This window comes from Dipodomys merriami, unplaced genomic scaffold (genome assembly GCF_024711535.1).
Source record: "Dipodomys merriami isolate MVZ:Mamm:240054 unplaced genomic scaffold, mDipMer1.0.p SCAF_11, whole genome shotgun sequence".
Lineage (NCBI taxonomy): Eukaryota > Metazoa > Chordata > Mammalia > Rodentia > Heteromyidae > Dipodomys > Dipodomys merriami.
In genome coordinates this window covers 17,779,114-17,802,936 of record NW_027202382.1, presented here as the reverse complement: position 1 = coordinate 17,802,936, position 23,823 = coordinate 17,779,114, and the positions used below count along the sequence as shown (strand labels likewise).

Sequence of the window (23,823 nt, the reverse complement as noted above, 5' to 3'; positions counted from 1 at the left end):
TCTGCATGCATTGGTAGAGAGATGGCACTTCCGATCTTGCCGTCCACTTCATCATTTTTTACATGATACCTTCTGTAGCTCTAGAAGCAAATCCAGACACCACGTTGTAGGTGTTCTGTCTCCTTGAAATCCCCTGGTCTGTAACAGCTTCTTGTCTATCACGTCATGACCTTGACAGTTTTGAGGAGTCCTTATTATAGACATCATCAACTGTTGCTCAATTTAGACTTGTTTGATATTTTTCCCTGTGACCAGATCATAATTTAGATATGGAGCAAGGTATCTGTATTGCTCTTTCTATTTTTAAGTTACCACCACGACATTACACACCCCTCTGCTCAGCCCTTACCTCACCACACCTTGTTTTTGAATGAAGCATTGATATGACTTTCAGAAGAAAGAACAGTGGGCAGTATGGTGCATGCCTGTGATCACAGCACTCACAAGGCCCATGCAGGAAGACTAAGAGTTCAAGGCCAGACTGGACTAAATAGTGAGATCCTACCTCAAAAACAAGCTGAGCTACTCAGGAGGCTGAGATTGAGGACCTCAGTATCTCAGTTTAAAGTTATCCAAAGCAAGTAAGTCTCAGAGACTCTTTTTTTTTTTTCCAATTAGCCACCAAAAAAGCTGGAAGTGGAGCTGTGGCTTTAGGGGTAGAATACTAGTCTTGAGCAAAAAAGCTCAGGAACACCTCCCAGCCCTGGTTTCAAGCCCCAGGACCAACACAAAAACAAAACAAAACAAATAAAAGCCAGAGAGAAGGAAGTACAATTCTTCTTTCTCGTGGTGCTCTGAAGAGCAGTTTTCCAATGGCTGCTATTGGAAGAAGTCAAAGGGAGATGCAGAGTTGCTCCTTGGTTAGCAATCATGCCCCAGGATTCATGTCGTCCAGAAACTGCAGCATTTCTCTCTATTTAAGCTCCACTGTTATCAAAAGGTAGAAAGCAGCAAGGTGCCAATGGCTTGCATCTTTAATCCTAGCTACTCAGGAGGTTGAGATATGAAGATCACAGTTTGAAGCCAGACCAACTCTGAGAGACTCCAATCTCTAATTAATCAGCCAAAAGGCAGAAGTAGAGGTGTGGTTCAAGTGGTAGAGCTCCAGTCTTGATTAATAAAGGGAGAGCTCCCTGGCCATGAGTTTGTGGGGGGAATAAAAGGTGGAAAGCAGCCTGTGACTTCTGGGCAACCAAGTCAGGCTGTCTTTGTGAAGTATTATACAGAGGGGCTAGCTGCCGCTGATTTGGGCTGACACATGCTTCACTGCTCTGGCATCTGGCTGGGCACACTGCAGCATGCATGCCCTGGGAAGCGTCCCCGAGTGTCCAGGTGACCTCTTTTCAGTTTTGGGGTCATCTTCAATAACTGGTTAATTCCTATGACCTCTATTGCTTTTTTTTTCCTTTTTCTGATTTTGTTTTTGATGTCTGTATATAAGACAGAACAGTTATTGGATGCTGGGTGTCTTTAGTCACATTCCAGTTAAGGGATCCAACCTGACTGGCCATTTCCTGCTAATTCAAAGGTCATTTTTTCCCCCCACGGAAAGGAAAATAACCTTGTTCCCTAAGACTGAATATTCTATTGTTTTATTTTTAATGATAGGGGAAAAGAAGGAAGACATTTCCTTTTGGATTGTCGTAAACACTGATTGGAAACCTCCCAAGTTGTTTTCTGGCTTTGTCTAACATGGAAAGAATGAAGTGGGCATCAGAGAGACAAATATTTGAGAGCCATGGAGGTTTAAAGAATGTTTACTCAATCCAGGCAAGAATCATTTGCCACTAAAAGGTTCCCCTGCCTGTCTCATCACCATGTCATCCGGCAGAAGGTCAAGTGGCCTTGTGCACAAGGCTAATTCTCTGCATTCCTCATTTGGGGTAGGGAGAGGGATGGGGAGGGGGGATGCCTCACCTGCTGTCACCAGAATGGAGCAGCAGGTGACCACAGGGGATTAGGACTGGAAACCCATGGCTGCGGGGATAATTCCCTCCTCTCAAAGACTGAGAAGTACAGGTATGGGACTGCATTCATTTTGGACAGAACTTTAGAAAAAGAATCAGCCAGGCACCATTGGCTCACACCTGTAATCTTAGCTATTCTGGAGGCTGAGATCTGAGGATCGAGGTTTGAAGCCAGCCTGGCAAGAATGTTTGTGAGGCTCTTTACAAGTTATTTTTGTCTTTAAGTAACTGTACAAAGGAATTGACATTCAACAAAATAGTATATATGAATACAGTGAATCTGATCAGTATCACCTCTTTCATCATTCTCCCCCATGCCTTCCAACCCTCCCCTTTTTTCTTAATTTTGTAGGATATATGTTGAAAATAAGTTTTTTTGTCCATCATGGGGCTTGAACTCAGGGCCTAGGCACTGAGTCTTTTGCTCAAGGCTAGCAGTCTATCACTTTGAGCCACAGCACCACTTGTGGCTTTCTGGTGGTTGATTGGAGACAAGTGTCTTACCAGCTTTCCTGCTTGGGCTGGCTTTGAACCAATAACTTTAGATCTCAGCCTCCTGAGTAGATAGGATTACAGGAATGAGCTACCAGAATCCAGCTATGTTGAATTCTATAACTGCATTTCCCCCGGTTTATGAGACTTTAGCCTGTGGAAGCGTTGGAAATGGAGCTGTGGCTCACGTGGTAGAGTGCCTCCTTGAATGAAAAGCTAAGGGAGAGTGTCCAGGCCCTGAGTTCAAGCACCCCCTTTTTTCATATTGGCACAAAAAAGAAAACAAGTAGATTGACGTCTAGCTAACTAGAAGGCAGATGACCTCAAATGGCATTTACATAGTGGGTTATGGTGTATTGTATCTCTCCATCTTTTCTGTTGAAAAGATAAGCATTTTCTCCTGAAGGCAGATTTCCTGTCCCATCCTGTCCCCTCCCCCCCCAAAAAAAACCCCAAAACAAAAAAACAAAAAAACCCCTAGGCTCACTGAGGAGAAGATTCCAGGAGTCAGTAAGTGGGTTCCTCACGTTGAAGACTCCATGCATGGCTTCCACCAGAATGTTGGTACTTGAGACAGAAAGGCAGTGAGGGAAGGGCACTGGAGGAAAGGCCCAGAGCCCATCCGTGCAGCCCCGGTTCATGCCTTTCCCCCATGCCTCTCCCTACACTTCTGGGCTTATTGATGCTTTGTCACCTGGGTTTCCATCAGCACTTAGAGAAGCCGTCACAGGCAGGCAGTCTATCCAAAATGATCCAGGCATGACAAAAATGCAGCCATCCCTCTTCAGCACCCAACACCCCCGGCTTGTTAACCCATTCCAAGCACAGAAAGGCCTGAGCTGAGAAGCGCCACCTACTGGACATGTGAGCAGCTGTAGCATCAGTATAAAATTTGGGAGGCCATGTCGACCTACCTGTCACCTGTGTCCTTTTCCCTGCCTTGGCTCTGGCTCTTCTCCTACATCCTTGTCTCTTATGTGTTGACATAAGCAGTGTTACCTTTCCCATGACATCTTTTCACCAGGACAGAATCTCTAGTCTAGTGCCTCCTACCTCGTGTGCAGGACCTGGCTGTGGATTGCAAGCCTCAGCTTCCCCCGGTGAGTGGTTCCTTGGAGGTGGGAATCATACATCCTGTGCACTGAATGGTGAGACCTAGGGTAATTAAGACAGCATGCTTGATATAACAATAAAACTATTCAAGGACCCTAAGATGAAGGCCTATAGCATGGGACTAGGTTAGTTACCATAGGACAGGTTGCTACAGTGAGGCTGTTCCTCACAGCTTGTCTCACTCATCCTTCTGACTTCCACCATGTAATGAAGCAGCACAAGGCCCTCGTCAGATGGGGCTATTCTTATCATGGACTTCCCAGTCTTTGGAACAAACAGCTCAAACCAACTTCTTTACATATTATCTAGTATTCCATTAAAGCAAAAGAAACAGGAATCAAACACAGACTTGAAAGGCTGTGTATGCTTATAAAGCAGACATAGCTCTACCTTGGGGTTCCATGGTCTAGTACTCCCATATCTATTCTCTCACTAAACTGTTCTTGGACACATGATCTTGGTACCTTGAGAATTCTAAGTTCTCCAAAAATCAAACTTCCAGGTGCTATCCAAGTCAGAACTTTTCAAATTGTGAAAAGAAATAGAAAATATTGGGATTGCATGAAATTGCAGAGCTTCTGCATGACAAAGGACATAGCTAGCAAGATCAATAGAAAGCCCAGGGATTGGGAGAAGATCTTCACTAGTCATACAACAGACAAGGATCTCATATCTAAAATATACTTAGAAATAAAAAAAATTAAATCCCCCAACAACAAATCCTTGAAGAAACAACTGCCCAATTAATAAGTGGGCTAAAGACTTAAAGAGGGACTTCTCTGAAGAAGAAATAAGAATGGCCAATAGACACATGAAGAAATGCTCAACTTCTCAAAACAACATTGAGATTCTACCTCACCCCAGTTAGAATAGCTAGAATCAAGAAATCTAATAACAACAGATGCTGGAGGGGATGTGGCCAAAAGGGAACCCTACTGCATTGTTGGTGGGAGTGTAAATTTGTTCAACCACTTTGGAAAGCAGTATGGAGGACCCTCAAAAGACTACACATAGGGCTGGGAAGGTGGCTCAGTGGTAGAGTGCTTGCCTTGCATGAATGAGGCCCTGGGTTCGATTCCTCAGCACCACATAAGCAGAAAAAGCCGGAAGTGGTACTGTGGCTCAAGTGATAGAGTACTAGCCTTGAGCTGAAGAGCTGAAGGACAGCACCCAGACCAAGAGTTCAGGGCCCACGACCAACAACAACAACAAAAAGACTACACATAGAGCTCCCCTACGACCTGGCAATCCCACTTTTGGGCATTTACCCAAATGATCACAAACAAAGCCATACTAAAGCTGCCAGCACAACTATGTTTATCACAGCATTATTCACCATAGCTAAGATATGGAACCACCCCAGATGCCCTTCAATAAATGAATGGATCAATAAAATGTAATATATATATATCATGGAATTCTGTGCCTCCATCAGAAAGAATGACACTGCCCCATTTGTTAGGAAATGGAAAGATTTGGAAAAAATTATATTAAGTGAAGTAAGCCAGGTCCAAAGAAACATAGGTCCTATGGTTTCCCCTATTTGCAACAACTAGTATATGTCTAGGACAAGCAGAAAAGGTCAAAAGCTATGTACATATGACCATTTAAAACAATGCAAAGCTAAATGAACCCCAAGATAGAGATACAAGAGGTTTTATCTTTCTTGCTGTTGTTTTTAATGTACTTGTAATATACCATGTGATTTTTTTTTTTGTATTCTTTTGTATGTTCTTCCCCCATAGTATAACCCCTGTTGTCACTGTATTTGATTCTGGTGCCCTGACTCTTGTATATACATTTTTCTTATTTGGGGAGGAGAAGGGAAATAACAAAATGCTGAAATAAGGATACAGGTTGACCCATTGTAACAATGAGATGTACAAGACACTATGTTGAAAACGAATTTTACAACTTTGCGGGGGCTGGGGAGGGGGGAGGACAAGCTGGAGAGGTGGGAGGGAAGGGATGGTAGGGGAAAAACAAAGGAGGGGGTAACGATGCTTGATAGGAAATGTACTTATTACCTTACTCATGTAACTGTAACCCCTTTGTACAGTATCTTTTTTTTTTTTTTTTTGCCGGTCATGGGGCCTGAACTCTGGGTCTGGGCACTGTCCCTCAGCTCTTCAGCTCAAGGCTAGCACTCTACCAATGGAGCCACAGCGCCACTTCTGGCTTTTTCTGTTTATGTGGTGCTGAGGAATTGAACCCAGGGCCTCATGCTTGCAAGGCAAGCACTCTACTGCTGAGCTACCTTCCCAGCCCCGCTTTGTACAGTATCTTTACAATAAAAAAATATAAAAGAAAATATTGTCTTAGCTCTGTTGTTGTCTTAGGTTCAAACACCCAATCCAATGACTTACATAATTATGTAAGAAAAGGCAAAAGCAAGTATGATGTATAAAATAGTTTATTACTATAATAAAGTTATTTGTTATAAAAAGTTATTTGTTAGTTAAAAAACAGTACCCTCAGTGGTCATTTGGGTCATGGGACCCACATTAGAAATAACATGCCTCTTATGCCATCTTTCAGAGAGCGTAAAAGAAAGAACAAATGTTTACCTTGTAGCCTTGAGCAAAATAGCTCAGGGACAGTGCCCAGGCCCTGAGTTCAAGCCCCATGACTGACAAAGAAAGAAAGAGAAATGTTTGCCTTGGTATCCTATGAGCCTCTGTCTTGGGAATCTGTTCATTTATAATGATGTCAAATGACAAAGGGGCATATTTCTTAGGATGAAATATGTTTTTAATTAATTGCCCATACTAGGGTTTGAAGTCAGAACCTGCATGGTATCTGTTATTTATTGTTTGTTTGTTTTTTCCCCCTCTGACTGGCAGTCTACTACTAAAGCCACAGCTTCATGCCTGGCTTTTTGGTGGTTAAAATGGAGATAAAGAGTTTTAAAGACTTTCCTGCCCGTGGTTTGGCTACAACTTTGATTCTTAGATCTCAGCCTCCAGAGTAGCTATGATTATAGGTTTGAGCCACTGGAATCCTGCAGAAATTGTTTGTTTTTTAAAAAAGCAGGCTGGGAAGGTGGCTCAGTGATAGAGCGCTTGCCTTGCATGCCTGAGGCCCTGGGTTCCATTCCTCAGCACCACATAAGCAAAAAAAGCTGGAAGTGGCACTGTGGCTCAAGTGGTAGAGCGCTAGCCTTGATCTGAACGGCTAAGGGACAGCGCCCAGGCCCAGAGTTCAGGCCCCATGACCAACAAAAACAAACAAAAAAAAGCAAGTAGAATTTGGTTCTTTTCTCACTATTCTCTAGTCGTTCCTAAAAAATTCCAACCCTAATCTCACAACCTTCATCTTCACTCTATTTCCTTTTAACCTTTCATTCTTGAGATTTAAGCCTGAACCACCCTCAATGTTTTAGACCTAGTTTTGAGAGCCTAACTTTCCCAGGGGAAAGACAGGCAAGAAAATGCAAGTTTCAAATCCTTGCAGTCAGGGAGGCCTCAGAAAGGCAAGCCCACCTTCGTCATCATGTCTTTGTCGTCTGGCAAAGTGTGAAAAGGGCGAAGCAGAAAAGCAGACCAGAACACCTGTGGCCATTATGAAACCCAAAGCCACCTCCCAGGCCTGCGTGCTTTTCAGCCTCCATGTACAGCACCTGTCAGCCGCAGATGACAGCCCAGCAGTGGGGAACCCACAACGCGAGCTCAGAGGAGTTGACTGAGGAATTAGGAGGATTTTGTAATAAGCCCATTCATTCTGTTGGATGGAAATATATTCTAGCTCCACGCAGCTGAGGAGAGCTCTACTTTTGTTTGACATCTTGCTTGCTGTTTTGTGTCTGCCTGAAAGCAGGGAGCAGGTTGGCACACACAAAAAAGATGGCAGGACAAGAGATTTGGACTCCAGAGACCAGGATTTGGGTCCTAAGCTATCACTCGGGCAGACAGAAAGGATCTTGGCTACATGACTAAAGACCTCTGGGTCCCAACTACAGCACCCATAAAGGTTCTTATCAGGATTCCATTAGCGTATATATTTATCATGAACTCACACCAGACCACAATGTACAGTTGCTTAAATTTTAACCAAGGGAAACTTGGGGACTGAGCCATTAATCTGGGTTTTTCTCCACTTTATGAAGATTGGAATCGTTGATTTGTGTGACTGACTGACAGAGGGATAGACATTAGTGCCTGGGGTGGGAGGAGTTGAGCGGCAAATGGATTAGCTGTGGGGAAGAGGCACTGCTGGGGGCAACTGGTATACCCTATAATGGTCTTTGTCTAAGACCACCGGGTATATATCTGTGTTCCTTGAAGAACATCTTCTACTTCTATTGGGCCCCAAATATTGGACGCCACTAATACCTCCTGGAAGATGGTCTCATTTTTCTCTTCCTTCCTTCCTTTCTTTCTGTCTGCTCTATATTTTCTTTAAAAAACACATACACACAACTTTAAAGAGCTCATTGATTACTCTTATAATAAAGAAGATTATAATCAGAAATATTTTAATGTCCTAAAGATAAAGTCCATGCATATGCTGTTCAGGAAAATCACATGTAACAAATTCATAAAAGTAATGCCAACGTGACTAATACTGATGTTTGAAAACAAGATATTTCATGAATATGGCTAAAGATGCCAAGTCTCAATCATTCAAAATGTGCAACATGGTAAAAGAAAAAAAACAAACAAACTCAGTCTGTATGAGCAGAAGAAACACTTCATTTTCTTTTTGCTTATGGGGTGCTGAGGAATCAAACCCAGGGCCTCAGGCATGCAAGGCAAGCGCTCTACCACTGAGCCACCTTCCCAGCCCCAAACACTTCATTTTCTGAAAATAGTGGCCATAAGAGATATTTGATACATTGAAAAGCACGGCATAAGTGTAAAAGGAGGTAGAGCGGCCTGCTGGTGGCTCCTGTCTGTAATCCTCGCTACTTAGAAGGCTGAGGTTGGGAGGATCATGGTTCAAAGCCAGCCAAGGCAGAAACGTTTTTGAGACTCCCCTTTTCAACAGAGAGCTGGGCAACATGGCATGCACCTGTCATCCTGGCCATCACAAGAAGCTTAAAATAGGTGTATTGCCTTCTAAGAACATGGCTGGGTAAAAAGTGCCACCCCCACCCCATCTCAAAACTAACAATGGAACTGTCCTTTTGTCAGAGGTTTTAGATAGTATTTGGTTAAACTCTAGGTGACAGCGTTGACTTCTTGAGGCTCAAATTCTCGAGTTGTTACTGTGACTCTCCAAGAGAGGTGTGGGGGCTGAGGTCTTGGCCTGAGGCCTTTGAGTGGGATTCTTCCCTCCCCCCCTCCCATCTACAAAGGTGACTTCTATTGGGTCAGGTGGATTTACAGGCATGCAGAAACATTTTCTATCTTTTCAACCTTTAGTTTCGAGGTTGTGAGGCCGAGAGTTTGTCTGTCTCTACTGTAACAAAAGGGGCATGCCAGGAGCGGGAAGCCCATGCTCCATGAGTCATGTCGCATGGCACCCGAGCCCCGTTCCCACCCAAGGGCCTCAGCTCCCTTGAAGGCGTTCAGCTCTGATGAGACACCAAAGGACGGGGAGGGACGGGGAGCTTCACCACAGTTTCCAGGCTTTGACCTCTTTTATAAAATGGCTTAGGAATGACAAGTAACCCCTCAGCTCCCCCGTCCCCAACACGATGCCCGCCCTTTGCTGGCATGCGGAGCGTGCTTAGAAAGGGGAGGAAAAACCCAAGCCACAAAACCCCACATTCCTTTCCAGGGCTGTCTGTGTACACACCTTGGACCTTTGACTCCCTTTCCCTGGAGAACAGGGGATGTCGAGGCTGTGAATGGGGGCCCCGTGGCCCCATTGTGCTCTTGCCTGTGAGTTCAGCTTCTGCTGTGACTCTGCTCCCAGCTCCGTTTCTTCATCTGCATAATGGAGCTAATAAGCCCTATGAGGAGGTCTTGGCTAACTTCCCAGGCATCAAAAGAGTAAGACAGCCTCTCCCACTCCCTTTATCCCTTCTTTAGCTAGTCTTTGTCATCTTACCAAACATAGAGCTTCCATTCATCCTCCAAGCCACAAACAAAAACAAACAAAAGAGGCAATAGTTCACAGAGATAGTAGCTAATATCCATAATACATGGAAAATGTTACATATTTATTTTTTTAATGTGTGTGCCAGTGGTGGGATTTGAACTCATGATCTGGTCATGCTATTCCTTAGCTTTTTCTGCACAAAGCTCGTACTCTACCACTTGAGCCACAACTTCCTGCTTGGATTACTTTGGGGGAGAGTAACTAGAGAGATTTTTGAAATGTTCTCTTATTTTACACTGGTACTAGATATGAAAATAGAATCAATATGTGCTTTGAGATTTATTCATTTGATTTTGTACATTTCTATTTTAGGCTCTAGAGTACCCTGTGCAAAACAACAACAACAACAACAACAACAAAAATGAACAAACAAACAAACAAAAACATCCTAAGCTAGGCACTGGTGGCTCATGCCTGAAACCCTAGCTACTCAGGAGGCTGAGAGCTGAGGATCACACAGGGTTCGAAGCCAGCCTAAGCTGGAAAATCCCCGTGAGAATAATCCACACTTAACCATCCAAAAATCCAGAAGTGGAATTGTGGTTCAAATGTTAGGGTATAAGCAAGTCTTAAACAAAAAAGCTCAGAGACAGTAGCCAGGCCCTGAGTTCAAGCCCTACAACCACCACCACCACCACCAAAACCCAAAAAGTCACAACAACATTGTATGAATATTTTCATGATACATGAAGATTCCAGCTGTCAAGTCGTAATGAGGATGCAGGTTGACTGAGTGCATGCAAGCTCTATATTGAGTGCTTCTGTTTGTTCCATAAAGAACCTCACATGTGCTTGTAAGTATATGATGTCTCTTTAAGAAAATATTTAAGTAACCAGTGAAAGTGGCTGTTGCTGGAGAGTGGAAAGGAGAGAATACTTTTAACTTGATGATCTTCTGTAACTTTGTGAATTTTTAACTGTGTATGTATATTATCAATTTAATGCCAAAGTAAATAAAAAACAGAACTCAGGTTATTAAACCAAACTACTCTTTCTGTGAAAATAAACAGCTGGCACTATTACCAATAGCTGGAAGCTGGTGGTTCATTCTTATAATCCTAGCTACTCAGAAGGCTGAGATCTCTGGATCTAGGCAGCCCAGGCAGACAAATCTGACAGACTTCAATTAACCAGAAAAAATCTGGAGCTGGAGCGGTGACTTAAGAGGTAGAGGGCCAACTTTGAGTGAAAAAAACAAATGAAAGGCCTTGAGTTCAAGTCCCAGTGCCCACACCAAAAAGAAAAAAAGAGAAGCAGAAAGGACAAAAGAAAGACAGACAGACAGAAAGGAAGAAAGAAAGGAAGAAAGAAAGAAAGAAGGGAACAAAGAAAGGGAAAGAAAGAAAGAAAGAGAAAGAGAAATTGCAAGTTCATAGTAACATTAGCATTATTTGTAATAGACAAAAACTTGAAACAACCCATGTCCATCAACTGGTACATGGATAAAGAAACATCTGGGTAATAGGATTATAGCTGATTTTTTAATTTGCTTTGAAAAGAAAGATCTGTGTTTTTATAGTCTTCTGCAATGAATGTATATTTCTTTTGAGACTGAGAAATGGTATTATAACAAGGTTTTTTTCCCATTGACTTTTAAAAATCAATGTTACTGAGATGTAATCTGCATGCAGGAACACTAGTTTTAAGCCATAATTTGGTGAGTTTTATAAGGATATGTGTACCATCTCCCCTTTCAGCTGAGCACCTAGAGCCCTTCCACCCCCAAGAAAGTTCTTTCTCACCTTTTATAGACAGCAAGGGTGTTTCATCAACTCTCAACTTCATAGAAATGGAGAGCACAAAATTACAAGATCAGTGTATTTTTGTGTGTGTGTTGGGGGAGGGGGTAGTGGGGCTTGAATTCTGGGCCTGAGAACTGTCCTTGAGCTCCTCAGCTTAAGACTAGCACTTTACTACTTGAGCCACAGTGCTACTTCTGGCCTTTTCTGTTTATGTGGTGCTGAGGAATCGAACCTGGGCCTCATGAATGGGAGGCAAGCACTCTACTGCTGAGCTACCTTCCCAGCCCCAAGATCAGTGTACTTTTAATCTCTGGCTTGTTTTTCTCAAAATAATGCTTTTATTCATTTATTTATTATTTCATTCATTCATTCATTTTGCTGGTTCTATGACTTGAACTCAGGGTCTGGGCAGTGTCTCTGAGCTTCCTTTGCTCAAGGCTAGCTGTTAGCTTAGAGCTCCCTACCCATAGCTTAGTACACTCCTTTCCCTTTCCACAGCTTAACATGCTCCTTTCTTAGGCAATACTAGGCCCAATTAGTAAAGACAGTAAATAATCAGCCTCCAACCCCCCCCTCCTCCATTTACCTTGAGATGGTCCTTCTCTGGGGCAGCTACAAGAGCCCCTTAGAGTGACCTTCAGGTCTGGGCAGCTGCAGGGCCCCTTATCTGCTATTTGCGCAGGTGCCATAAATCCTAGTCCACCATGATGAAGCTCCTGGCCCTCACGTCCACACCAGGGTCTCTGCCTCCTAGCCCCTTCTAGCCCCTCCTAAACCTCCTAGGTTATATAGGTCACCTCAGACAATAACCTGTGCTTCTTCTCACTTCTCCCTTGTGAGAAGGGGTCTTGCTGGCCCCTTTCCCAGCAATAAACCTTTCTTTGTTCTCTGTACCTGGATGTCTGCATGGTTTCCTGGTAAAGTCTAAAATACTTTGCCACTAGCACTTTATCATTTGAGCCACAGTGCCACTTTTTCTGAGTGGTTTATTGGAGATAAGAGTCTCACAGACCTTCCTGCCCAGTCTGGCTTTGAACTGGGATCCTCAGATCTCAGCCTCCTGAGTAGCTAGGATTACAGGTGTGAGCCACTGGTGCCTGGCTAAAATTATTTTTAGTTTTTAAAATTTTTGTTTGTTTCTCATCTTTGTCAGTCATGGGTTTGAACTCAGGGCCTAGGCACCATACCTGAGCTCTTTTGCTAGCATTCTTATCATTTTAAGCCAAGGTACCACTTCCTCAAAAAAAAAAAAAAAAAACAGCAACCTCCCCCCCCAAAACAAAGAGTAACATCCTAAGTATTTACTGCTTTCTGAGCAGCAGAGACACAATCCTCACAGGAAAGAGCCCTCCCCAGACTCCTGGGGGCATGACCTTAAAACCTGGGCCTGGGAGGGAGAAGACAGCACCCCAGCCCCTTAGCCCCCCCTCCCCAGGCGGCAGCAGTGTCTCAGGTGAGAGCCACCCTGCTCGCAGCCATTGTTCTGGAGTGACAGCCCCGGGGGCAAATGGAAAGCTGTCAACCTGACGGCTGTCAACTGCAGACAAGAATTCCTTTCTTTGTCGGGCTGGGTGGTCTGGTGGCTTCAGCAGCGACCTGCTCTGGAAGATGATGATAAGTATTGTGTGCAGAAGGAAACACACCCAGCCTCTCATCCCCTCCAGCCTCACTCCTTTGTGAAGCCTGGTTGAGCCACAAGTGATTCCCTGGTCTGGCCTGTGCTAAATCATGGGCACCGAGCCCCAGAGAGGGCACCTGGAGGTTGCTTGGTGCATGCACCCCTGTACCCCACCACCTGCACGGTGCATGCCAGTCTTAGTCACACTGCTGAAAGATTCCATAGAGATGGGCTGGCCCAACCCTCTGGGGCTATAGGAAGGGGTTCAGACACAGGCTGTAACTTGTCCAAGATCACACAGCACCAGTACTAGGGCAAGGACAAGGCCATGCATCCCCTGAGGCTTTCTCTTCTTTGTACTATCTCAAGCTTCCTCTCTTTCTCTCTCTCTCCTTCCCTCCTTTTCCTTCTTTCTTTCCCTCTCTCTCCTACTCCTTCTTCCTCTCCCTGTGTGTGTGTGTGTGTGTGTGTGTGTGTGTGTGTGTGTGTCCACACACTTGGTAGGTCTCAGCCTGTGTCCAAAGGCTTTCTTATGTTTGTGCCTCAATACCTGGAATGGTTTCATTTACAGGATGATTTGCTGCCATCTACTGGCAATCCAAAACAACAATCACTCCCCTTTCTGGCTACCTACTGTACAGGTCATTCAACAGAACAAGCCTGTAAATAATTTTATTCCCATCTTATAGATGAGGAAACTGAGGCTCATAGAGATTATATAATCTAGCAGGGTGCTAGTGGCTCATGCCTATAATCCAAGCTACTCAGGAGGCTGAGATGTGAGGATCATGGTTCAAAGCCAGCCCAGGCAGGAAAGTCTGTAAAACTATTTTCTCTAATTAACCACCAGAAGACTGGAAGTGGCACTGTGGCTCAAAGTGGTAAAGTTCTACCTTGAGCAAAACTGCTCAGGGACTGCACCCAAGCCCCATGTTCAAGCCCCACGACTACCACCAAAGAGATTTTTAAAAAATTTTTTTTTGTTGGTCGTGGGGCTTGAACTCTGGGCTTGGGAGCTGTCCCTGTGCCCTTCAGCTCAAGGCGAGCGCTCTACCACTTGAGCCACAGCGCCACTTCCAGTTTTCTAGTGGTTTATTGGAAATAAGAGTCTCATGGATTTTCCTGCCCAGGCCGGCTTTGAACTGCCATCCTCAGATCTCAGCCTTCTGAGTAGCTAGGCGTGTAATACAGGCGTGAGCCACTGGTGCCCAGCACTGAAGAGATTTTATAATCTGTTTAAACTGATTGAGCCTGGGTTGAAACCAGCCTGTGGGACTCTACCTTCCTTCCAAAGCTTAGCGTCAACACCACTTGTTGGCCCTTATATTGTGTACTGCTTTCCCTCACAGTGATTATAGCTGGGACTATATCTCAGCCTCAAATCTTAGTTACTTGGGAGGCAGAGCTGGGGGATTGTGGTTGGAGGCTTGCCTGGGGGAAGGAAACAGTTTTCAAGACTCCATTTTGAATGGAAGGACAGTGTGGTTTGCATCTGTGCTAAGAAGCACTGATAGGAGGACCACAGCCCAGACCACAAGTTAGATCTTACCTTGAAATCACCAAGATGAAAAGAGCTGATGGAATAGTTCAAATACAGCATCTTCCTAGCAAGTGCAAGGCTCTGAGTTCAACCCCCTCTATTACAGTACAACATCCTCCCAACCATATTTCTGTTTTTTTGTTTTTGTTTTTGCTAGTCATGGTGCCTGAACTCTGGACCTGGGCACTGTTCCTCAGCTCTTCAGCTCAAGGCTAGTGCTCTACCACTGGAGCCACAGCGCCACTTCCAGCTTTTTCTGTTTATGTGGTGCTGAGGAATCGAACCCAGGGCATCATGCATGCAAGGCAAGCACTCTACCACTGAGCCACCTTCCCAGCCCCCAACCATATTTCTTTGTCAAGCCAAAAGAGGAAAAATAAAAGAGTTTTAAGAAAAATAGACCATTTCATTAAAAATTAAAAATATAACAGATGAATGAATAAAAAAGATATGATACATATAGGCAATGGAATATTCCTCAGCCATAAAGAAAAATGAAATCATGTAATCTGCAGGAAAATGGATAGAATTAGAGAATACCATGTTGAATGGGATAAAGCTAATAAAGCCAAATATTAAAATTTTCACTCCTATGTAGAAACTAGATCTAAAATACATATACATGGACATATATACATATATATGTGTGTGTGTGTGTGTGTGTGTGTGTGTATCTGTATATATACCTATATAAATAAACATGTCTATAAACACATACACACAGACATACATAGTCCCTAAATGGGACTATGTAGGAAGATGAGGGGAAGAGAAGGGAGATAAAAAGAATTCTGGGAGCTAGTGGCTCATGTCTGTAATCCTAACTACTCAAAGGCTGAATCTGATGATCTAGGTTCAAAGCCAGCCTGGGCAGTAAAGTTCATGAGAGTCTTACCTTCAGTTAACCACCAAAAAGCCAGAAGTAGATCCATAGCTTAAATGGTAAAGCACTAGCCTTGAGTGAAAAAGCTAAGGGATAGTGTCCAGGCAATGGGTTTAGGCCCCAGTACCAGCATATACAACAACAACAACAACAACAACAACACACACACACACACACACACACACACACACACACACACACACACACTTAAAGAAAGAAAGAAATGAATGACAGGAAAGTAAGACATGCTGGAGGGCTGGGTCTCAGGATGAGGGGGAGGGCTAACAGGGTGAATGAAGATAAACAGGGTAGAAGTAGCTTATTTTCATATGTGAAAATAGAATATGTTGAAGATGTCTGGGTTACGCACTTTGAATGGGTAAACTATATGGCTTGTGGATTATGTGGGAGGCACTACCTTTCCTGAAGGCTTTGTATAACCTCTCCAAGCTCTACTCTTCCTCGGCTGTAGTAGCTGCAATGCTCATCAACTGCAATACCTTGATAGATGTCCAGTCTGGTCCCTCCACTGGTCCTTGTATGCAAAAAGATTCTGCCTCAGGAAGCCAGAGAAAATTCAAGCTTCTGAACATGCAGGAGAATAAGACATCAATAGTGTGTGTGTGTGTGTGTGTGTGTGTGTGTGTGTGTGTGTGTGTGTGTGTATGTGTGTGTGTGTGTGTGTGTGTGTGTGTGTGTGTGTGTGTGTGTGTGTGGTGTGTGGTGTACTGGGGTTGAACTTAGGGCCTGAGCATTCTCCTCTAACATTTTTCTCAAGGCTGATGCTCTACCACTTGAGCCAAAACTCAACTTTTGGATGTTTGGTGGTTAACTGGAGATAAGAGTCTCACCAACTTACTGCCTAGGCTAGCTTCAAACCATGATTCTCAAATCTCAACCTCCCAAGTAGCTAGAATTACTGGTGGGAGCCACTGGCACCTGGAAGCATCCCCATAATTGTAACGGGAGCTGAGATGATGGCTTGGAAGACAGAAAGGGTAGAACACAGGCTTCGGAGGAAGGCAGGGTTATTTCCAGCCGAAACACCAGAAAAAACCTTCAAGGAACAGGAGCTAGAATCCTCTCAGATAGGATTGTGACGATGGTCATGGATGGGAGCAGGAGTCTACCTTGGACTTGAAGCTCCCTGAGAGAAGGACCATGACTCAGTTTGTGCTCTCTTCCTGGTCACCAAGGGAGCTGGCTTGGTGTAAAGTTCAGTGAATGAACAACAATATAAATGAAAGAATGAGTAAAAAGGCATGAACAAAAGATCAGCAGGAGCAGAGCCCAGCAGCTATGTGCAGGATAGGTCTAGCAAACAGAAACTTGTTCATGAGTTCATGATGAGGATTTATGGAAGCTAAGTCCCCAAAGGCCTGCTGGGACCAGGTAATGGGATCTTAGAAGATCCACAACTACTAGTCAAGAAAGGATGGTTGAACAGAGCAAAGTCAGGTTCAAAGCTATACTTGAGCAAGATGAAGCTGTGTGTTGGTGTGGTGGATGGATTAGAGATCAACCTGAGGCTGGAGACCAGGTAGATGGCTGGCCAGGAAAGGACTGAGGACTAAACTAACTCAATCCCTTCCCAGGAATCAAGAAAACTGTCAATGAAATGTGTCTTGTGACGAATATGTCATGGATTCAACAGAATTATGGCTATCAGAGGAAGCACTTGCCAATAAAATATAAGTGTGCAGTTTGAAGCTGCAAACACAGGTGTTAGAAAGGTTATTGAGCAGTGAGACCAAAGGAGGATATTTATGGGGGAGGAACAAAGGCACAATGACTATGTGCATCTAATCATATAATTGAAGTGAACACCAGGAAAAAAGTAATTGTGAGAGAAACCCAATTTGTGGAAATAAGAAAATAGGATACCTATAACCCCATTGTAATATTTGTCCCTTATATAATGTATAACATACAAATACACGTTATTATATGCTATAATAACAGATCCAGAAGGCAAATGAGATTGACTGGTCAATTGTATCTCTTATTAACAAAGGAACAGGATGGTCTGGGAAGGTGGCTCAGTGATAGAGTGCTTGCCTTGCATGCCTGAGGCCCTGGGTTCGATTCCTCAGTACCACATAAGCAAAAAGAAAAAAAAGCTGGAAGTGGCACTGTGGCTCAAGTGGTACAGCGCTAGCCTTGAGCTGAAGAGCTGAGGGACAGCGCCCAGACCCAGAGTTCAGGCCCCACGACTGGGCCCCCCAAACAAAGGAACAGGAACAAGACTCTGTTTGGACTCTGTTCAATGCTTATTCAGATATGTATTCAGCGTTATTTATTAAATTGATACCACAAAGATCTACAAAAGAGCTACTATGTGCCATATATCACGTGAAGCCCTGGAGATACTGAGATGAATCAGGAATTTCCGGCTCTCAAAGCCATGATAACCTAGTAAGGATGGTACCCAGGTAAGTGCTACAATGGCAGCCATGGGATGTCGAGAGGAGGTTCTGAGTCAGCCAGAGGAGTGAATCAGGGGAGGCTTCCTGGGAGAAGCAGTGAGAAGCAAGGTCCTAGGCCATATTTAGGATCTAGAAGATGCAGAGTGAGAAGGAGCAGTCCTTAATGCTCTGTGAGTGACAAGACTTCCGGTTCTATAGTGGATAGCCAAGGGGCTCTGTCCTTCATTGAATCATTTGGACGCTCTCCTTTACTGGTTTTGGAAAGACAATTCCTGCGAATCTTCCAGGTGTTTTCTACATCTCTCTGCACACACATTTTGTTGATCAATGCTCCACTATGATGTTTTTGCCTCGATCTCTTGATCTTTTAGATCCAGGAGGTTGAGATTTAAGTTTAGCAGGTTGATAACAGCAAAAACAAAACAAAAATAAAAACAAAAACAAAACAAAACAAAAACAAAAATGCAAAAAAACCCCCAAAAAAGCAAAAGCAGTGATGTTTTCTGGATTACTAAATCCACAGAATTTAAGTCAATAGCACAGGGCTAATTTCTATTGCTATAGTCCTGTCCCAGAAAGCTCCCTCCTGTCCACAGATGTTCCTGCTATTTGGATTGATGCCAATAATGCTCAAAGTGACCACATGAAGGAGTAAAGCCCCAGGGAATTGGAGGAAAAATAAAAAGAAGAGCTGGGAGCTGGTGACTCACACCTGTAATTCTAGCTATTCAGGAGGCTGAGAACTGAGGATTATGGTTGAAGCCAGCTAGGAACAGGAAAGTCTGTGAGATACTTATTTTCAATTAACTATCAAAAAGCTGGAAATCAAGCTGTGGTTCCAGTGCTAAAGTACTAGCCTTGAATGAAAAAGCTAAGGGACAGTGCCTGGACTCTGAGTTCAAGCCCCATACAAACACACACACACACACACACACACACACACACACACACACACACACACACAGAGTAAGACAAACGTGTTTACACCCTACCACCTGAAAAATGACTAACCCCAGCAATGTGCTGGGAGAGAAGAGGCACTGCTAAGTTCTTTGCTTCTTCTTCCAGGATTCCATTCTGCCCTACCAGCTCTCTCCTAGGCTTGGCTAGGGCTTTCAATTCTGTCTGTTCTTTGTTCAGTTCCCCTCTTTTAATCAGAATCTGGTGGTCTGGATACATGAGAGAAATAAAAGGCAAAAAGCTGGATGTAGTCACAAGTTTCCCGAGTCTGAATGGGGAGAGGCAGAATGCACATCCTGGTTTACAGTATGTTCCTTTTGTGCCACAGCAAGATGACTCAAGCTGTCTGCTCTGGGCAAGGCCTGTAGCCTTTGCCTCTGAGTGAGCTGTACGGATCAGGGCATGCATTTGTCCTTTCTCTGAAGTGGGAGTCTCTGTTTTGCTTGGTTGAGGCATCAAGCTCCCAATTCAGACTCAATTACATGAAACTCACCAACAAAGGTCCCTATGACAAAGGAGAGGGTGTGACCACCAAAAGAAGAGGTTGCAACTAAGAGGTTGCCAGGAAGTTTCAAAACCCCGGGGCCGGCATGGCATCTAAGCTGTGCTCTGTGTCCTGCTATGCTCAGGCTGGAATGCTTCATTAGGAAGGTTCTGGGAACCAGTCACTCAGATTACTTTGAGAGAGAAGAAACACTCCACAACCTCACAGAGTTAGCAATGTAGAGCCTACAGGTTCATCTCAGGTGCTAGCGTGCAACCAAGCTGTGCCTGCTGAGGTTAAGGCAGCGGGGGTTTACACAGCTACATCATTTTACATTGTAATCAGCAATGCACAAGTATTCCAATTTTTCTACATCGTCACTTGCTGTTTGTAATTTTGTGTGTGTGCATGCACATACACAGTCCTGGGCCTTGAATGAAAGGCCTGGGTATTGTCCCTGAGCTTTTTTTTTTTTTTTTGTCATTGGGCTTGAACTCTGGGCCTGGGCACTGTCCCTCAGCTCTTCAGCTCAAGGCTAGTGCTCTACCACTTAAGCCACAGTGCCACTTCTGGATTTCTGGTGGTTTAGTGGAGATTGTCCTGCCCGGGCTGACTTTGAACTGCCATCCTCAGATCTCAGCCTCCTGAGTAGCTAGGACTACAGGTGTGAGCCACTGGCACCCAGCCCTGAGCGCTTCTTTGCTCAAGGCTAGCACTCTACTACTTGAACCATGGCTCTGCTTTCTATTTTTTTGGTGCTTAATTGGAGATAACAGTCTCACAGATTTTCCTGCCCAGGCTGGCTTTGAACCACAATCCTTAGATCTCAACCTCCCAAGAAGCTAGGATTACAGGTATGAGCCACCAGCATTAAATACATTTACCAGAGACTAAAGACATTTTTTATGTGCTTGTTGGCCATCCATTTATCTTCTTTGAAGGAGTGTTGTTTAAGTCCTTTGCTAATTTTAAAAACAGGCATGCATTTTTTTTCCTTTTTGTCAGCCATGGGGCTTGAACTCCCTGAGCTCTTTTGCTCAAGGCTAGCTAGCCCTTTAGCACTTTGAGCCACAGTGTCACTTCCAGTTTTCTGGTTGTTAATTGGAGATAAGAATCTCACAGAGCTGGGCACCAGTGATTCATGCCTGTAATCCTAGCTACTCAGGAGGCTGAGATCTGAAGATCTTGGTTCAAAGCCAGTCCAGACAGGAAAGTCCATGAGACACTTATCTCCAATAAACCACTTAGAAAACCAGAAGTGGTGCTGTGGCTCAAGTGGTAGAATGCTTGCCTTGAGGTGAAGAGCTGAGAGACAGCACCTAGGTCCAGAATTCAAGCCTCACGACTGACAAAAATAAAATAAAATAAATAAATAAATAAATAAATAAATAAATAAATAAATAAATAAAATCTCATAGACTTTCCTGCCTGGGCTGGCTTTGAACCCTGATCCTCAGTACTCAACCTCCTGAGTAGTTAGGGTTGCAGCTCTGAGCCACCAGTGCCCAGTGGCATGTATTTTAGTAAAAAGTTAAGTTAAATGATTAAATTGAAATGGTTATTTACATATTCTGGATATTAGTCTCATCAGATATCAAAATTGCAAGTATTTCCCTCCTTCTTGAATTAATTTTTTGATAGTGTTCTTTGATGCATAAAAGCCTTTTTTTCTTTTATTGCTTGTGCTTTGGATGTCATGGCATCTGAGACTTGGGTTCGGAAGGTGTCTCAGTGGTAGAGCGCTCGCCTTGCATGCATGAGGTCCTGGATTCAATTTCTCAGCACCACATAACCACATAAACAGAAAAAAGCCAGAAGTGGCGCTGTGGCTCAAGTGGTAGAGCGCTAGCCTTGAGCTGAAGAGTTGAGGGACAGCTCTCAGGCCCAGAGTTCAGGCCCCATGACCAACAAAAATAAAAAAATAAAAAATAAAAAAGAAAGGAATCTGAGACCTTTTTCACCTGGTCAAGGTCAGTGGATAGGTAAGAAGAGGATATACTTCAAATACTCAGCATGCATAGAGTTCAGAACTGTAAAGCACTGCAGATGCTTGACCCATTTTCCCATATCACTACCCAACTTGCGGTAAAGACATGCTGCTTCCAACAAACCTAAATAAAAGTTTCACTTTCACTTGAATTAAGCACATTAAGTTCCTTTTTGGCTTTGGAGGATTATCATAACTTTTTCCTTCCTTGCCTTTTGGGAACAATGATTTGTGGAAGGCATATTTTCACAAAATCAACAGCAGGGAAATGGACAAACAGGATTGCATTAAACTAAGAAGTGTTTACACAGTAAAGAACATAACTGACTAGTGAAAAAGACCAGTCTACTCAATGGGATAAGATCTTTGTCAGTTATACATCAGACAATGGGCTAATATGCAGATTATACAAAAAGAGCTTAAGAAACCAAACACCAAAGAGCTTAAGAATCAACAACCCAATTAATAGATGGGCAAATAAGCTAAATAGAGACTTCTCAGGAGAAGAAGTAACAATGGTTAATAGACACATGAAGAAATGCTCAACATCTCTGGCCATAAAGGAAATGAGAAACCAGACTACACTGAGATTCCATCTCACCCCAGTTAGAATGGTTATCATCAAGAATACAAACAATAATACAGACGTTGGGGGAAAGGAACCCTAGTACACTGTTGGTGGGAATTAAAATGTGTTCAACCATTCTGGAAAGCAGTTTGGAGATTCTAAACTAAACATAGAACTGATCTAGCAATACCACTCGTAGGCAAAAAATTACAAACAAGGATGCAATAAAAAACCATCAGCTCAGTCATGTTCATTGCAGCTCTATTCACCATAGCTAAGGTACCGAATCAGCCCAGATGATCCTCAATGGAGGAATGGATCAAGATAATGTTATATATACACACACACACACACACACACACACACACACACACACACACACACACACACACACACACACACACACATAATGGAATTTTACTCATCCAATAGGAAGAATGCTATTACATCATTTTCAAAGAAATGGATGGACCTGGAAAAAGTATGTCAAATGAAGTATGTCAGTCCCAGAGAGACAAAGGATACATCTTTTCTCTCTAATTTATAAATGCATAAGTAAACACACTGGAGTTGGATGCAAGTGCATACAAATTGATTAACTAAAATATGGTATTTTTAGGGGAGAATTTAAACAGTGTAATTCCTTTAAATAGTGAATACCAGGAAATTGATACTTGAAAAGTAAGGGTAGGGTGAAGGGAAAGCAGGTAGACAAAGGAAGAGAGGAGCTGTGGCTCCCACCTGTAGTCCTAGCTACTTTGGAGGCTAAGATCTGAGGATCTGATTCAAAGCCAGCCTGGGCAGGAAAGTCCATGGGACTCTTATCTCCAATTAACCACCAGAAAACCAGAAGTGGTACTTGGCTCAAATTGGTAGAGTGCTACCCTTGAGTGGAAAAAGCTCAGGGACAGCACCCAGACCCTGAGTTCAAGTCCCAAGACCACCACCAACAACAAAAATTAAAAAGAGGAAGGAGGAGGGGAATGCAGTCATAAAGGTCATTTCATATTCTACAAGTTAAGAAAATTGAGGGAGTGATGAAAGGGGTAACATCAATATTCCCAACTGATTTGTTGAATGGTAACTTCTTTGTATAACTACTTAGAGACAAAAATGTAATTAAAGGGCTGGGAATGTGGCTCAGTGGTAGAGTACTTGCCTAGCATGAATGAAGTGCTGGGTTTGATTCCTCAGCACCACATAACCACATAAACAGAAAAAGCCAGAAGTGGCACTGTGGCTCAAGTGGTAGAGTGCTAGCCTTGAGCAAAAGGACAATCAGAGACAGTGCCCAGGCCCTAAGTTCAAGCCCCAGTTTAAGCAAAAACAAATAATAATAATAATAATGCAACTAAAAAACACAGGGAAACACTGAGCAGATAACACAATGATTTAAACACAATGGATGATAATATATGACAGAGAGCTTCTCCACACCAACAGAACTGTAATACATGTGTCAGGAATTTAAATTTTTTGTTTTTGAAATTTCTTTGATTTTATTATTTTAACTGCACTCAGCCAAAATTATGTATAACAAGTTTGCAAAAAAGGCTGGCTAACTGTGTACACAGACATAAGTAATACACACACGTGAATAATGCATATGACCAATAGATTGTAACTACTGCATTATAAATTCCAAACTCTATCATCAATGGAATACTCATTGTATTGAGTTGATCTTTCTAAAAATTAGTCACAGATGGTAGAATGCAGTGAGTTCTTTAAAATTGAATATTTTCTAGTTTTAATTATGTTTTGTATAGTTAAATTTTTTTTTTGGTAAAGCACTACAATGTTTTGTTCCACTTGTCACACTTTCATGAAGTCAGGCTATTTGGCCTCCATGTTGGCAGCAGCATCAGCAATAGCAACTCAGCCATACTAAAGGAAAGTTCCAAGGCAAGTTCAGTGAACCTCATGTAAACTAGCTTTGGTTCCAAATATTGCACAAGTTTGAACCTGTCTTCTCATTTCAAATCCCAGACTCTGTTC

The 23,823-nt window shown here is 43.3% G+C and overlaps 1 long non-coding RNA gene across 1 annotated transcript in view; it reads right to left on the bottom strand.

Moving 5' to 3' along the window:
- The window catches only part of LOC138819094 (uncharacterized), a 43,317-nt gene that overhangs the window by 18,410 nt on the left and 1,084 nt on the right, over nucleotides 1-23,823 (bottom strand). The window contains exon 2 of the long non-coding RNA XR_011369298.1: nucleotides 3,513-3,614. This is a non-coding gene — a long non-coding RNA (uncharacterized lncRNA). The remainder of the gene's footprint in view (nucleotides 1-3,512; nucleotides 3,615-23,823) is intronic.